This window comes from Rhinolophus sinicus, linkage group LG04 (genome assembly GCF_036562045.2).
Source record: "Rhinolophus sinicus isolate RSC01 linkage group LG04, ASM3656204v1, whole genome shotgun sequence".
NCBI lineage: Eukaryota > Metazoa > Chordata > Mammalia > Chiroptera > Rhinolophidae > Rhinolophus > Rhinolophus sinicus.
In genome coordinates this window covers 155,646,723-155,661,159 of record NC_133754.1, presented here as the reverse complement: position 1 = coordinate 155,661,159, position 14,437 = coordinate 155,646,723, and the positions used below count along the sequence as shown (strand labels likewise).

Genomic DNA, 14,437 nt, shown 5'->3' with positions numbered 1-14,437 from the left:
ATCCAGTCCACACTTTAGGGGAGGAGATTACCCAGAGTATGAATACCAGGAAGTGGGGATTATTAAGTGCCATTTTAGAGAGAGGTTGTCTAGCATAACCTTCTTCATCTGCCATAAGTGCCTCTTGGGTTACAGGTCACAGTTTCGAGTTCTATGATTTCTCCCAATTCTTTGGCATAAATGGCCACAACATTTGATGAAGGATTTCACACATTGGACCTTACCCTCAAATAAGTTTAGGCAACCCTGCCATGATGGTAATGCCTGGCAGGGCCCATAGAGTAGAAACTTACTTCTAAGGCTCGTCTTGTAATCACCTGCCCTCTGTTTGCTATTGAGAGAGCACGTTGAGATATAGTCATGGAATCTCAAATGAGTGGTTAATGGGATGAATTAGAAATACAGGAGTTCCTTTTTTTCCCTGTGATGATTCCTGTTCTGTCCTTTTGGGAATTGTTTTAACTACAAAAGCACTTGAACTCATCATATCGCAGAATTAAGAGTCAAGAAACCTGGATTTGAACCCCAGCCCTGCCTCTAACTAGTTCTTGGCATGAAACAAGTTACTTTACTTCTCAAAGATTTTATTTCTTTATTTGGAAAATGAAAGTTCAGACAGAAAGGTCTCTAAGGGCCCGTCCAGCTCAAACAGTCTGTGCTTCTTTAGTCACAAATGTTTTTCTTTGTTTTAGGAGCTATGTGTGGAGCCAGGTAAAATGGTCTTGCAGAAATCTTGCTCTGGTTGTATAAATTGTTGGGATTGGATATATTGCTATCATTTGGCAGTTTTCTAGAAGGACACAGTCTCTGGGAATTGCTAAGACGCATTTTCACCAGTCTTGTATGGGAAAAGAGTAGACATTTATTAAAATTTTACCATGTGCCAGGACTATACTAAGCATTTTGCAGGCTTTCTTATTTGAACCTAATAATGTATGAGGTAGATATCTTTTTATCCACGGTTTATAAAAGAAGAAACTGAGGCTTAGAGAATGAAGTGATTTGTCAAGGTCACAAGTTAATAGTGAGCAGGTCCAAAATTCTAATGGTCAGTCTGTCTGGCTCAAAGCCAGGCCCGTGACTTCTAAGGTACCTATTTTGCTCACCAGTTCCTTGGATGGGGCCTGATCCATCAAGGATCCAAGACCCCGAGCACTAGAGCTCATCAAAGTACTCTGCCAGTGTCGTATCTTAGAAATACCATTTCCAGAATAAGTTGATGGTGTAAAGGTGTAACTTAAAGGAAGGTGAGTCCTATGAGCACCGACCATTTTCTGTCAAGACTTCTGAATGTGTGTTGCTGAGCGGATATGGTCAGTAAACCTTGTGTTTCTCTTTTGTTTTCTCTCTGCTGTGATTTATTTTATTCCAATGAATGTACATTTCTTCGAAAACCTCTCCTGTGTTTTCGGTTAGTAAGAGAGCTGTAAAACGGAGATGCCTCTTTTGGCCCCTTTGGCCCTCCTGGAGGTAGAACTTCGTAAGTTTCTTGTGCAGAGGTCTTTTAAAACTAAAGCGGGAAGGGCCTTGAGGCTGTTTTTTTGCTCCTTTAGTCTTTTAGTCACACAGCGAGAGCTTAGAATTGAATTCGAGCCACAGCACACTGTAGAATAGTCTGCAAGAACTCCACTGGGAGCCCCCTGGCAAAGTATGTGTCTGGTTCCTGGTTCTTAGTTCTCACTGATGCTGCTCCAGAAGCCAATTCTTGCGATGGGCTGAAAAGGCAGGACATCAATCCCTTTGCCATGGCTCCTGTCCCTAAGTGGCTGTTTTGGGAGGTAGCCCTTTGGGGTTGGAAGAAATGCTATTTTGTATCACCATTTATTGGGCTGTTGCTATCAGGAAATTTTCCACTGACATGAACAAGCCATTCCAAAGATTCTACTAGAAGGGAATGTCTGCACTAGAGTGATCAAAACCGTAAAGTAACAAGGCACAATCACTAACATTTATGGAGAAGTTTGCAGGAGCTTTGCACATTGTCTAAGTAAATTCTTTCACCAAGCTTGGGTGATGGATACTGTTATCTGCGTCATGCACATTATGTGTAGCGAGTTTAAGAGACTCACCCAAAGTCACAATTCCTGTAACTGGGGAAACAGAACTAGAATCTGGGTCTTTCAGAATCTGAAGCCAGTGATTTTGGCCAATATGCAAACTACCTGTGAATAAGTTAGGGCTTCCTTTCATTTGCACCCCAGAAACTTGGAACTGTGCTCATCTGTTTAGGGTGGGATTAGTACTTAAAATGCTCACTTCCTGAATTTGTAGCATAGACAAAATTTAAGGTTGAATAGTTAAATTATTTTAAAAGAATACACATTTGTAAAAGTCTTCAAAGTACTCATTTACAAAATTGATAGAAAATATGGAATCGTAAAAGCTCCAGGGTAGAAAGACTTTCAGAAGTAACAGACCCTTCCTCCTCCCTCTTCCCTCAGTCCTAATGTCTCTCATCATTTGCAAAGCTCATTTAAACAATCATTTTCTTGGCACAACACTCATAGTTTATAAAGCTCTGTGCCTTTAAGACAGTCTGCAACTTGGACGTCTTCCTCATTCAGGTTCTACTTCCCTCAAAATTAGACCAAAAGTATGGACTAATTACTATTGAGTCGCAACAAATCCTCTGAGGGAGCAAAGTTTATGCAACAGCAAGAATGCCTTAAACCTTTCCATGTTTACTTTCCTCTGGAGAACTTGTACTACTTCCTTATTTGCTTATTACTCCAACTTCTTTGACTAGAACTGTCCAGTGAAGTCCATTGGCTACATCAGGCTCCTGAGCACTTGAAACGTGGCTAGTCGGAATTGAGAGGTGCTATGCTATACCTGTAAATACACACTAGAATCAAAAGCCTTAGTACCAAAAAAAAAAAAAGTAAGGAGTCTCATTAATGTTTCATATTGATTACATGTTGAAATGATATTGTGTATACATTGAGTTAAAGCATATTATTAAAATTAATTTCACCTGTTCTAATTTTTTTAAAGAAGGCTACTAGAAACTGTAAAACAACGTAAGTCCACTCACATTATATTTCTATTTGCTGGTGTTAGGTAAGAGCATAGAGAGATTAAATAATAAAGGAGATGTAACTACCGTGTTTCCCTGAAAATAAGACCAAGGCAGACAATCAGCTCTAATGCGTCTTTTGAAGCAAAAATTAATATAAGACGTGGTATTATATATATTATATTATATTGTACCATATTATATTATACCCAGTATTGCATTATATTATATATATATATATATATATATATATATATATATATATATATATATATTATATTATGTTATATTATACCCAGTCTTACATTATAGTAAAATAAGACTGAGTCTTATATTAATTTTTGTTCTAAAAGGCACATTAGAGCTGATTGTCTGTCTAGGTCTTATTTTTGGGGAAACATGGCAGAAGTTGACTAGGTCCCAAACTTGGAAGGCCTTGAAGAACATTTATGAATCAATCTGAGTATTTCAAATATTGCCCACAGCTTACAGAAATGCACACTGTCTCACTCAAGACTCATGACTTTAATATTGCATGGTAATTATAACTCTAACATGTCCATATGCGCAGTTGTTTGAGCCAGTCACCTTTTCCAGCCCTTTGTTGTGTTTTATAAAGTGGTTAAGTAGTTAGAAAAAGCTACCCAACAATGGAGGTGAGGAAAGAAGAGGGAACAGCTCTGCAAGGGAGAAAAAGACCATTGTGTAATTTCCATCTAAAAGTGAGAAAACTAAGGCACCAAGCCATTAACCCAGGGTGCACTCTCTTGCAGGCCTTTGGCAAAAGGCATAACACCTACTTAAGTGGGTCACAGCCTGATTGTTAATTTCCATTCATGGGGTTTGTTTCATTTTCTGGTGTGTCAGTTAGCTCCAAGGGGATGCTTTAAATAGTTGTGAAGACATCTGTGGAGGTAGTCAAAGTTTCTGGAATGGTCATCATTAACTTCCTTTGTCAGTATTTCTCCACCTTCCGATGAGTCTTCAGCAGAATCTGAGCTATTCCTTTGGAATCCAACCAGCAAGCTGTTATCAGAATTCTCCAGCCACTCCTGGATACCATTGTCGATGAGCTGGAAAGAACTGTGTAGGAGGAAATGCTAGTCTTGCTGAGTCAGGCAACTTCTTCAACCCAAAATTGACTGTTAATTATCGTGACTGTGTTCATGGGACCACAGGAGGTACAATCAGCCCAGACCCGGCTCTATCGGATTCTCTCAGTCAGGGAAGGGCACTGTCCAGGGTAGTGAAATGTTCCAACTCATACAGAGAAGAGCTGGCAGAGTCAGGCTATCCACAGGCAGTAGGTATGGTTACTAGCCCTTCTGAATTCTGGGGTTCCTTTGATGTGATTAGATTGTGGACGAAAGAGAGAATAAAAGCTAGGCACTTTGGCAACCTACTGGAAGCAGCTAAGACAGAGAGCTAGGCTTCTGAGGACTCAGTTGTATGAAGGTCTGGAGACTGGCATTCACGCTGCTGAGAGAGACCCTAATATAATAACCCCTTCCACTAGCTTGAGACACTCAAATGCTGCAAACCTGGAAGCGTGGGGTCTGAATTTCACTCCAGCTTGCAAAAAACCTCAAACCTTGATCCCAGACTGCTTATATACTCAAGTGTTTTGTAGGAAAAAAAGGAAAATACTTTATGGAGAAAAACAACATCATCCTGGGTCTCAAGCTACCATTAAATGTAATTTCAGTTTGTCCAGAGAACTACCAAAGATTGCAAAGTAAATGAAGATTCAAGACCAATGGCAAATAATGTAGTTCCAAATCACCTATCCACTTAGCATATGAAAAGATGCTCAACATCATTGGTCATCAGGGAGATGCAAATTGGAACCATATCATACCACTACCCTTAAAGCAACTGACAATACAAAGTGCTGGTGAGGATGAAGGGCTTTGGAACGCACATGCATTTACTAGTAGGTACGCCAAATGGTACAACCCCTCTGGAAAACAGTTTGGCAGTTATTAAAAAGTTAAACATACATTTACCGTGTGACCCAGCAATCCCACTTCTAGATATTTACCCAAGAGAAATGAAGACATATATATCCACAGAAAAACCTGTTCCACAAATGTTTATAGTGGCTTTATTTATAATTGTCAAAAATTGGAAATATTTACAATTGATAAATACATATATACATACATACATATCTAAACACACAGTGGAATGCAAAAAGCCATGCTGACTCTTTCGGACTGGTCTGATGTTTCAGTCTGTTAATGGCCGATGGGGCATATGAGAGTCCTTGAGAGCAGGAGGATGATACACCTTTAACTTAGGAAAAGGCAGTGCTGTCACCTCCCGTTTCTCCCTTCCATTTGGCTCTCTTGGTTCCCCATCTGACTTTGTGCTCCTTTAGTGGGTCGTGCTGTCACTTGTGGTTGGGCTCACGGCCCCTGTGATAGGTCCAGACAACCAAGGATGTTTGCACAGGAAAAGCATTTGCTGTGGGCTCAGCTGCCTCATGGATTCTGCCAGTGTTTCACATCCCCTGGAGCAGGAGGGAGAAATAGACTTGTAACTTGAGGGCAGGACTTTGTCTTGTGCTTCCTGTAGTGACCCTTCATCGCCAAGTACAGAGCCTCATGTTTACTTTAGGGCATTGGCACTGATTTTTATAAGTTACTGGTGGGAAAAAACAGAAATTAAACATTTACCAATGTTTGGAGACTTGTATGTGGACAATCGAATCAGGTTCATGCTTATTGATATGAAGTGGTGACTTTGAAACATTTGGGAGAATATTTCTATTCAGTAAATTATTTTTCCAAATTAAGATAAATTGAGCTCAAGAGACTCATTCTCTAAGAAGTATTATTAGTCATTTGGCCATTAGTCATGATGGAAGAACCTCTGGCTTACAAGATCCAAGAGGAAATAGCATATATGAGTATACACAGAGGACAAGCCAGGTAAAGGGGGGGATGGGGTGGGTTATTAAGCTGAAGGTGGATCCCAAGCCCCAGAGCAGAACTCCAGTTAGGCTGAAGCATATGGAGGGCGCCTGTTAAATACAGTATTTTTATTTTTTAATTTAAATATTCTTGTGTTTTTTTTTAATAAAAGTAATACATGATTGGCTGGGGGCGGAGGGCGGAGATGTAAAGCAGAAAGTGAAAGTCCTGCGTAATTCTAGGACTCAGAGATATCTAAACACTATAACCAATTTGGTTTATATCTTTTAGGCATCCTTTTTAATAGGTGCATACGATGTCACTGGAGGGGTGTGTATATTTTATTTAACCAGACCTACACTGAGGAGCGTTTAGATTGTCACCAATTTTTCTGTTATGTATAACTTTACAGAAAATATCTTTATACATACATAGATCATTGTACCCTAACTTCTAGGTTATTTCCCTAGAAAGGATGCCTAGAAGTGAAATTTCTATATCATAAGTCTGCAAATTTTATATTTGAATGTATATTGCCAAATTACTTTCAAAAAGGTCACACAAGCTGTGCATCCAACAATAGCATAGGAATGTCAGTTTCCCTATGCTGTGCTTGCAAGGTTGAAGATTTGTGTTTATAAATTAGATATTTTCTTTTTTGTGTGTATTGTCAGTTCACATGTGTTGGGCGGTTGTTCCAGTTATCTATTGTTGTTTAACAACAATCACTCTATCTCATGATTTTGTGGGTTAGGAATTTGGGCAAGACTCAGCCAGGTGACTCTTCAATCCACATGATACCATCACTTGATGGAATGGAGCAGGCACCGGGGGGAGTTTGGAGGGTCTAAGATGGCTTTACTCACCTGCTTGGCACCTTGATTGGGATAGCTGGAAGGGTGCACTCAGCTGGGCCCTGGTCCTTCTCCATATAGTCTCAGAACTTCTTGATGTGGACTTAACCACTTAATTTTCCCAGCAAGTCATCAGGTATGTACTCAAATTCTAGATTTTCTCAGGCTACACAGCAAACGAAAAACACACGTAGACTCATGGAAGACTACATCTAGGAGATGTTATGGGACATCTGGTGACACCTGTCTCATTCCTTTCATAGACTGAGGAAACTGCTGAGCTGATGGCAGGCGCAAGATTCATTAAACAGTTTATTCAAGAGGCCAGAGTGTGTTTTTCAGGAAGCAAAAGATACCATTTGATGTAAAGTGATGAGATTAGAAGCAGTCATGCTATGAGGATGGATACATGAGAAGTACATCATGAACTTGTCAAATAGGAGAATAAATACCATCAGTGGGATATATGTTGAACATTTAAAGTCATGATACCTTAAATGTTCTATTTAATTTATCCAATCCACTATATGGATTCAAAAAAATCCTTTCAGTGAAATTTTCTTTTACAACCTTTGAGATGTGAGCCCTTTGCAAGCAGAGAAAGAGTATTTTCATCTCTGATATCTCCAGTGCCTATATTGTTCCTGGCCCCAGCCTGGCCCCGCAGAGTTAGCCTATTGTGTCAGCCAGTTGAGGATACAAGTGCTGCTTCCATTGGCTTTTTAAAAGTGTTAGAATTCACTAATTTTTACTAAATTTACAGAGTTGTACAACCATTACCACAATCAAATTTTTAGAACATTTCCATCACCACACACACACAAAAGCCAACCTCGTACCTATTTGCAATCAACCCAACACTCCCCTACTCCCTCCCCATTTCCACCCCCAGCCCCAGGCAACCACTAATCTATTTCCTGTATCTATAGATTTGCCTATTCTGGGTATTTCATGTAAATGGAATCATACAATATATGGTGTTTTATACCTGACTTCTTTCATTTAACACAGTTCTTTCGAGATTTATCCATATTGAATCATAGATCAGTACTGATTGCTTTTTATTGCTGGAATGGTGTTCCACTGTATAGATATACCATATTTTATTTATCCATTCACCACTTGATGAATATTTGGATTGTTTCCATGTTTTGGATATTATGGCTAATATTCTTAGGAACATTCACATACAAGTCTTAGTGTGGACGTAAGTTTTTATTTCTCTTTGGTAGATAACTAGTAGAATTGTTGGGCCATACAGTACCTCTACGTTTAAAATGTTAAGAAACTGCGAAATGTTTTACAAAGTGGCTGTACCATTTTACATTCCCACCAGCAGAGTATAAGAGTTACAGTTTTCTACATTCTCACAAGCACTTGTTATTTTCTGTCTTTTTATCTGTTGGCTTTGTAAATATTGTAAAGATTGTATGAAACCCTACACCATCTTCCTAGATCCTTAGGTGGAAGTTGCTGTTCTAATCACATTTCAAGAAATAAATTAATTATCCTTTGTAGAAGCTTAGGAACTATGTACACCTTCCAGCTGTTGTATTAAAATCTATAATAGAAACTAGTACCGTTGTAAAAATATCACATCACTTAAAATTTATTGTGTGTGTGTCAGAAACTGTTAATTGTATCCCAGTATCCAGTCTTTCTTTCTTACAGAAATAGAATTATTGGGTGGGCACAACTAAAAGGTACATTTCCAGCCTCCCTTGCAGCTAGATGTAGCTGTATGACTAATTTCCAGTGAATGGGATGTAAGCAAAAATGTTGTGTATTCTTAAACAGAAGTAGTGAGCCCACCTTTTACCCATCTCCACATCTTTACTGGAAGTGGAAATGATGATAAAGGCTGGAGTAGCCTTGTTAGACCCAAGATGAACACCACGTGCTGAAGTGGTGAAATAGAGTCTGGGTCTCTGATTGCAGGGCCACTACACCAGCCCTGGATTGCTTACCTGGACTTAAACATGAGAGATAAGTACAGAGTTATTTTGCATCTCTCTGTTATGACAGCCCAAATGTGAAGTTACTAACATCTAGAAAGCCTCTGTGGAAACATGACTGCAATATAAGAGTCTCCACTGATGAACACGATCATACAAGGAAAGGCAGGGTAATGTAGTAAAAAGAGTATTGGCTTCAGAAAAAGGTTACTGGAGGTTTAGTATTGACTTTCCTACTAGTCAGATTTGTGATCTCATGCAAGAATCTATATCTCTGTGTCCTCATCTGCAAAACAAGGTGGTTTTATCCAGTTAAAAATAAAATGTTTAACACTTAAAAATAAAAAAAATCTGGTTTCAGAAGTACTTCACTGTATTCATTTTCATGGTATGGAAACTTAATAAAAATTAAAAATGTATAAACTTGAATCTTTGGTACCTGCCTTCTTTAGTAAATAATAAGACAATAATCATTTTCAGCAGCTGCAACATTTGTACAGAGCTAAGAAGTCCCCCATGTATTAAGCTTTCTTATCCTCCCAATGGGTACCATTATCCCCGTTTTACAGATAAGGTACCTGAAGTTCAGTGAGGGTAACTACTTGGCCCTGTTCTGCAGTTAGTGGTGGAGCCAGGATTTAGATTCCTGAGTCCAGAGCACAGGTGTGTAACCACTGCTACCCTGCCCTCCTAACTTCTGTACCTAACTAGTCACTGTGAAGCATACCAGGAAATCAATGGTAATAGCCATTGGCGCTCATGGCCTCTTCAGCCATTGAGACTAGGAGGCATTTTTATACATATTTCAAAATGAAAAACAACTCTTGCCAATTTGCTCACTAGGTTAAGGTGACATGTGAAGCAATCACTGTGATTCATCTAAGGAACACAGGGAGAATTAAGCTAATGGTGAAGCACACCTGCTAAATGCTGAAAAGAAAATAAACAGCCCTCAGGAATCCGTGACCTGTAATGCTGGGCAGTGCGATCGCTGGGGCTCCATGGACCGAACCTCCTGGCCTTGGCTGGCAGCTGTGATTCCAGAGGCTCAGGGTCCAAGACATGCTGTTTCCTGCCCATTGCACTTCATGGAGGCACATCAGAGAAGCTAAGCCTGATGGACTCTGAACACTGGTTGTTGTTTTTTTCCCCCTGGCAACAAAATTCAAACTGTACTTAGGGATTTATCCACCATTTTGCTGATCTCGATGGGAACTGTGCAGTGAAATCCCCGAACACAGCACCGACTGTCTCCCAGGGTGTTGCTTAAAATGTGGCTGAGCACAAATGGAAAACATCAAGTCTTATTGAAGTCAGCACACAGGATTAATCTCTAAAAGTGATGAAAGAATTAGTTTCATTCTGTAAGATAAATAAATGCAAAATATGGTAAAATCAGAAATGTTCAGCTCAGCTGCTTTTAGAAGGAGACATATTGGGAAAAGCATATTGTGTACTTGGGACACCTTTTAATGCCACTCTGACACCTTAGGGGATTGTGAAGCTTTGTGTTTCTTTTTTAAAAATATATTTAATATATGAGAGTTTTAACCTGCAACTATTCACCTTCAGTGCTTTTTAACACTGGGAAAGTTAAAAACTAAAAAGTGTCGTAGCCAATTTTTTTTCTTTTCTTTTATTAGCTCTTAAGAGCATAATTGATATTTAAGTAAATATTTATATTTAAGTAAATATAAAATTAGGAAACATCTCAATATTTAAAGCCAATATGAAATAAAACCTTCTGCTTTCTACCCCATCCTTAATGTTATTTTTACCTTGACTCTGAATTTCATGCTTTGGTTTTTTTCTAAGTGTGGTCCCTGAACCACCTGCTTGGAATCCCCAGAAGTACCTGTTTAAAAGTTCTTAAAGTTTGGGGTAAAGGAACTCAGATCAGATAACGTTTCTCCCCCAGTACTTAATGAAATGAACAAAAATATTATTTTTCAAAAGGCCAAAAATTTGTCAGCAGCAATCAAAGTTGAAAAAGGATAAAGCTTCATGTAAGAAATTTTGAAAAGTGGCCCTTAACCTTGCTTACCACATCTGCTCCCCAGAAACAGAACTGAGGAAAGGTGAGTCAACATAAATTTGATATCCTGAATTCACCTTTATTAGAAGAGAAGTGGCCAAAATGTGAGTTGGTGGGGAAACTACAAGCGTTGGAGCCGTCTCTGAACCACTGCAGGTCCTATGGGAGCAAGAGGGGTGGATAGAGCCGGCCATGCTCCAAGGGCCTTGCTGAGTGAGAGGAACCAACCAAAGCCCATGCTTTAGGCAATACCTGGCCCTCTCTGGGAAGACTGGTTCTGGTCAAGGACATTTGCTGGGACTCGGAAGAGAGAATGTAGTCTAGGATCCCAGCCAGGACTGCAGGCAGTTCCAGAAAAGCTCTTCCCCTTCCCACTCCCAAGGCTCAGGCTACAGAAAAGTAAATAGAAAATGACATACAGCCCTGAAGTTGTTGCCCACAGGGGTAATAAAATAGTTTCCAGGGAAGGTAAGAAGAAGGTCAAGAAGAACTACATTAGATCAGAGAAACTGAAGAGTTCTACAGAACTTGTCCAACTGCAGTTCCAGCAAAATGAAAAGAAATGGCACGTTAACCTTGTAAATGTGCCACAGAGGAGAGAGAGTGAGAGCGAGAGCTAGAGTGAGAGAGAGAGAGAGAGAGAGAGAGAGAGAGAGAGAGAGAGAGAGAGACCATGCCAGACACACACAAAAGCATTCTGGAAGAAAACAAATCCTCCAAAACAGAAAACTACCCCTATTGCCTTGTGCTAAAGTAAAACAACAAAAATATGCTATCAATAAAAAAAAGACCTCAAAGACAAAATGCTGAAATGACAGAAAAGGTAAAGAGAAATTGCGAGACTAAGGAAAATAATACAATTGTAGGTCTAACAAATAAATTAGAAATAAAAAAACAGTCTAGACACAACTGAAGAGTTACTGACCCTGAAGAAGGATGTAATCATGAACATAGCAGAAAGTTACAAAGAAGTTAAAACAATTAGAGATTAAATAAGGTGTTCAGATCTAGATGACACAAAATATAGATAATTATTGTCCTTGGAATAGCATTTAGCATTCTCAACAATAGAAGATAAAAAAGTATTCAGAAATATAATGAAGGAAATTTCCCTGAAGTGAAAGAATGAACACTGCTATTGAAGGGTAAGATATTTGAGTATATCCAGAAACTATATGATATAAAACAATGGACACCAATTAAGATATTTAACTTTCTTTAAGGCTAAAGAAAGATTTCCTGAGGCATCCAAGCAGAAAGTACTAGCCACCTACCAGGGAGGAATGTCAGTGTGGCCTCCTACTTTTCCACAGAAGACAGGTGAGCACTACGATATCTACAGTTTCTGCAGGAAGGAAAGTGAGACCCAATATTATACTAAGCTCAGTTGTCATTCAAATGGCAAGGCTAAATTTAAAACATATAACAAAATAACCAAAGTGAGGGGGAAAAGAAGGAAAGAAGAGAGGGAGGAGGGAAGGAAGGAAGAAAATATCTATTTCTCTCTCTCTCTCTCTCTCTCTCTCTCTTTCTCCCTTTCTCTCTCTCCTTTGACAATAAAATCAAGCCAATCAAGAGATGAGGTTAAATCACCTAATTTTTTCTATCAGATTTTCCCCTGAGATTGTCAAGAATTAGATTTTCAAATTTCATAGGAAACCTCACCCACTTGAGAGCATCAAGAAAGAGGAAGATTGAAATGTTGGGGACAGGCAAGTGGCAATGGGCAAAAACGTACAAAAACATAAAAGTCACACTTTATTGACAATTTTGCATCAGGTTAACCTTCCCTGTGCTCCACAGTCCCATTGGTAACATGAAAATAATAATCCCGCTTCATAGGACTATTGCGAGGAGTAAAAGGGAGAAAGTATATAAAGCCTGGACCACTGAACCTCTGCATTCTAAGTGCTCAGGTGTTTTAGTCTCTCCTCCATCCCTATTCCTTGGTCATAGCCTATACACTGGTGTTTGTTTTATTTTGTTTTGTTCACTCAGACTCACTTTATATTCTTATGTCACTAGGATTTCAGGTTGAGCAATTTATGGCTTAAAGCTAATTTGCTAGCAAACTATTCTTAAAGCAGCAAGGGAAAAACCATGGGCCTTGATATGAGAATTAGGCTTCAACCCCAGGTTGTCTCTCTCAGACATAATGGGAACATCTGAAAGAAAAGAAAGCAAAAGGAGCAGAAGCAATATTTGAAGCAATAATGACTGAGAATTTCCCCAAATTCATGTCAGACAGAAATCCACAGATCTGGGAAACTCAGAAAACACCAAATAGGATAAGTGCCCCCCGGCTCTGCAAACTACACCTAAGTATATCATATTCAAACTGCAGCCAATCAAAAAATAAAAAAGAAAGAAAAGAAAAAGTCTTGAAAGAAGCCAGCGGAAAAAAATACCTTCTCTATAGAGGAGCAAAGGTAAGAATTACATCTAGCTTCTCCTCAGAAACCAGGCAAGGAAGAAAAGAGGAATGAAATATTTAAAGCGTTGAGAAAAGTGTAAAACCCCACTAACCTAGGAATTTGTATCCTGTGAAATTATCCTTCAAAAATGATGGAGAAATACTTTCTATTTTTATGTAGTTTTAAATTTATTTGTTCTTATTGGTATGTTTACCATCAGGTGATTATATCACAATTTATTAATCCATTATTCCGTATACTTTCTTAGATAAACAAAAACTGAGGGAATTTGTTGCAAGTAGATCTGCCTTGCAAGAAATATTAAAAGTTCTTCAGAGAGAAGCAAAATAATATAGACCAGAAACTTGGATCTGCATAAAGAAGAGCATTAGAGAAAGAATAAATAAAGGTAAAATGAAAACTTTTTATTTATCTAACAGATAACAGTTTGTTTGAGATAATAATAGCAATGTATTTGATGATTTATAGTTTATGTGTAAGTGAAATGAATAACAGCAGTGGCATAAGAGATGGGAGGGAAGAATTAGGAATATTTTGGCATTATAAGGTATTTGCATCGCTAGGGGAGTGACACAGTGTTATTTGAAAGTGGTCATACAGGCTACCATCCAACATTGTTGCTTTCACCACATGTGATTTAGCATCCAGTAACTTCAGAGGCCAAATGGACCTCACAGCACCACAGATTGTGATCCACCTATAGCCTAAATGCACCGATGACCTCATCTAACTAGATCTGATGGTTCTGCTATGATTCTCCTGGCAGCCCATTCACAAATGACACTTATTGTTGTATGTGTGTGTTTCTTTTAACCTGATTTTCTAGGGGCCTAGATTCCCCCTCTTAATGTCTCTCTCTTTCATACTCAGTCCATTAGCAAGTCTTGCTTATGCTACTTCTGAAATATCTCACACGTATGTCCCCTGCCACTGTGTTTGAGGAGCACTATCTCCTTCTACTAGCCTCCCAACTGGTTCATTTTGCCTCTGAGCTCTTCCTTCTCTTGGCCGACTTTTGCATCGTTGGACAAATTTTCTTTTTACAAACAAACTCTATTAGTCTGATTATAAAACTTCATAGACTGCTTACAGGAAAGCCTACACTCCTTGATATACACGATCATTCAGTATCTACCATGTGTCAGCCTCAGCACCCATTGCTTTCTCATGCACCCTCCAGCCTCACTGAGCATCTCACCTTTCCCAGAATATTCCACATGGCTTTAG

General features: G+C 39.0%; 1 long non-coding RNA gene across 1 annotated transcript; it reads left to right on the top strand.

Moving 5' to 3' along the window:
- The first annotated feature begins 5,226 nt into the window (after positions 1 to 5,226).
- On the top strand, positions 5,227 to 13,570 carry LOC141571351 (uncharacterized). The gene is made up of 3 exons (XR_012496112.1): positions 5,227 to 5,949; positions 11,999 to 12,095; positions 13,458 to 13,570. It is a non-coding gene; the product is annotated as an uncharacterized LOC141571351 (long non-coding RNA).
- Positions 13,571 to 14,437: the final 867 nt, after the last annotated feature.